The following is a 3,636-nucleotide window of genomic DNA, read 5'->3' on the forward strand; positions in this document are numbered from 1 at the left end:
AGAGAGAGAGAGAGACTTAGTGGTAGATATAGGACACACTCAAGAGTGGAATGTGGTGCTAAAAGAAATGTGGGAAAATACATTTGGGAACTGGGAAACTTTTAACTGTTTTGGGAGGTGGAAATCTGTGGAGTTCAATGATCTACACTCTTAGTCTTAGTGGGTGGCAGAGGATGAGACAATGGTCTATTTCTATGGGAAATCCCAAAAGGAAGGCCAATTCATGGGTGAAAGATGACCCCATTTACAAGTAAAAGGGAATGGGCAGAACCATTTGCAGCCAGAAGGGAGTATTCCAGATTTGCTGTTTTAGGAGAAGGAAATAAAGTAAATACTCCTACAACATACTTGTATTCTAAGGCTGCAGTTTTTCTTTTTCTTTTCTTTCTTTTTTTTTATTTATTTCTTTTTTTTTTGTACTGGGGATCAAACTCAGGACCTTGTGCTTTCAAGGTAGGCACAGTAACCACTGAGCTAAATCCGCGGCCCTGCAGTTTTTCTTTAAAGTAAAATTCTTTAAAATTTCTATTTCCTTATCTCCTTTCTACTTAGATTTATTTCTTATATGCTACCTCAGTAAACAATTAATTAAAACATAAGGGTACTAACTAAGCATATGCCCAAATATCTTTTAGTCAGCATGACTTAAACAAATATTTAAAAAATAAAATAATGGCATCTTCAGAGCTGCTAACATGTATTTTGTCTGTTATCAAATCAGAATTATATTTTAGGTGCTTGACTTTCAAAAGTACATTTTCAAAAAAAAAGTACTTTTTAATTTTAATAAAGAGTATGAAGGCTGAAGAGCAGGGGGTGGTGGCGCACCCCTGTAATCCCAGCACTCAGGAGGCTGAGGCATGAGGATAGCTAAGAGTTCGAGACCAGCCTGGGCTACATAGTGAGTTCCAGGTCAGTCTCAACTACCTAGTGAGACCCTGTCTCAAAAACCAAAAAAAAAAAGAAAGAAAGAAAGAAAAGGAAAAAGAAAGGCTGAAGAGCATACACAAACAGGAAAGTTTTCAGGTCTTCTGACTTCACAAAATAAAAAAATTGATGGATGCATCAGTAAGAAGCATAAAGTGGTTTATTGGGATGAATTGTAGGGCTGGAGATTTAGCTCAGTGGAACTACACCTGCCTCAAAAGTGCAAGGCCCTGAGTTTGATCCCCAGTGCTGAAAAGAAATTGTAAAAGTGCACACTCAAAGAAATGTAGTGCTGGCCCACAAAAGAAAGAGAGACACTCTTAATAGCCTCAAGATTAACATAATTATCAAGGATTTGTGGGTGGAAATCTGTGGAAATTGTGAATCTATGGAAAGGGAGAATTCAAATTACTGACAAGGGTAACAGCTCTTTCACAGTGATGGGTGATAAGCCAGTCATAGGTGCCATCACAGGGGACAGAGCTGTAATACATCTGTGGGGCAAGACCCATTTTACAAGTGAAAAGAGTTCACAGGTGAAAATGATCTTTTGCATATAAAAGGGAATGGTCAAGTTCCATTTGCAAGTAAAAGGGAATAGCTAAAGCTACTTGTGTGTTTAAGGATTTTAGGAAATCTGGGTTAGTGTTCTGAATCCACAATTTTTATTAAAAATACAATTTAAAAACTATTATTTCCTTGTCTCCTTTCTACCACATTTTATTTCCTCTGTCTTACCTCAATCGAGACTTTAAAGGTTCTAGGAAATCAGAGCTGATGGAACACTGAGAAAATGTAGTACACATATTAATACAGCACTGGCTTAGTATTCTTTTATTTATGTCTTTGTTTATTTAAATCATTTAGCTTCTCAAAAGCATTATGTAGCAACAGTCAGTGTAAAGGCAACTAAGTTAGGCTGAAATTAATATACAATCAGAGAGTGACTAGGCTCTCAAAGTAGTCAGCAGAAAAATGAAGATATCAGAATTGTGGCTAGAGGTGCATCTGAAAAAAAAAAGGCTCAAAATAAAGATACAATGGTCAGGACCAGGGATTTAGCTCAGTGGTGCTTCTGCCTGACTCGACAGTGCAAGGTCCTGGGTCTGGTTTCTCTCTTTCTCTTTACCTTTTGTCTTTTTCATCGCTGAAGTCTACATGCTGAGGCAAAAATCTGCCTTTAGTAAAATTTCCTATTAATTTTTAATAAAGCTTAATGAGATTCTATTTTATTCTTTGTTATGCCTATAAACCCATTTCTACAGTAATTTAACCCACATTGTGACTTTGCTGTATAAACTACCCCTCCACAAAGATCCTCTGTGACAACCCACTTCTGAGACCTCTCCTGTCTCTTAGGAGCTATCTCTAAGTATCTACTCTTAACCTCCATTTTCCTTTGGAATTATTTCCTTGGTTTCAGGAGACATGAAATGGCACATCAGACGTCTAGGAGGTTGGGAGTTATATTTCTCCTATATCTGTATTATAGATAGATGAGCTAGGTAGAAATTTTTTTATTTTTACTGAGTTTATTGGTACATTCTAGATATACAGTACAGTTACATTCATTACTGGGATCTTGTACCTTTACATGACAGGTCTTGGTTCTCATTTTTTTTCCCTTGTCTGTGCCCTCCCTTCATCCCCTCCTCCCTTCCCGATTTACAAACACTTTATTTCCATTTTTTCATTTTCTTCTATTTTTTTCTTTTCCCTTATTCTCTTTCCCCTACCCATCCCACTTTCCCTACACCTTTAGCCCTTTTCTTCCTATTTCACATTGTTAATTATCTCATTAGGATCTTGTGCACTATTATAGTTTTTCACACCAGAGAAACTTCAGTATTTACACATGTGTGACTTATTTACTTCACTTAGGTGTATATCCTCAAAATGTATCCATTTAAAGGCAGTAAGATAGGGCTAAATCCTCAAGAGGGCCAGGACAAAGGTGAAACACATCTGTACAATGACCGAAAACCATGGAGAAAAGATGACCAGACCTACATACTTCTTCAAAGAATTGGGCTTAGTAAAGTATAGATAGTCCTCAACCACCCTGGGGGTGACCAGAGACCTCTGGACCCACCGCCTCCTAGGAGAATCCTTGTTTTTTCCATCCGTTCTTGCTGCATGACTTGCTTCCCAATTGGACCACCATTACCTAAGTGACTGTACTTGTAACATTATTGGATGTTCATAGCTGTGGCCCACATTCTTCTCATGTGGGTTTCACCCTATAAAACTCCTCTGTAAAGTGGGGCCTTGGCTACTCAATCAGGACCCCTCCTGCCCCTCAGGAGCTTTTCTATCAATAAATATCTTCCTATGTTTAACCTCCATCATTCCTAGGAGTCATTCTTTGATTTCTAGAGAACAAGAACTTGGTATATCATACAGTTAACAGATTGGGAGATATAATATTTCATATTTCCCACAACATCAATATTAACAGAAGGGATCCTAAAGGGCAGTGTTTTGCAAAACATTGCTTGAAAAAATTATGGCTTATGGCAGGAATAGTTTGTAAGTCCCTGATGTGGGGAGCCACAGGAACACAGGTCATGCTTTTAGTGAGTAGCAGGTAGGAGCCTAGATCTTCCTGTTCTCCATTCCTATAGTTGTCTGTTGTTACAGCAGCGATTTCAGGATGAGTTTATTCTAGAAAGCTCTTGGGAATGCTGTCTTTTTTTTTTTTTTTTTTTT

The sequence above is a fragment of the Fukomys damarensis genome, unplaced genomic scaffold (genome assembly GCF_012274545.1).
Source record: "Fukomys damarensis isolate Sample0158 unplaced genomic scaffold, DMR_v1.0_HiC HiC_scaffold_39, whole genome shotgun sequence".
Classification (NCBI taxonomy): Eukaryota; Metazoa; Chordata; class Mammalia; order Rodentia; family Bathyergidae; genus Fukomys; species Fukomys damarensis.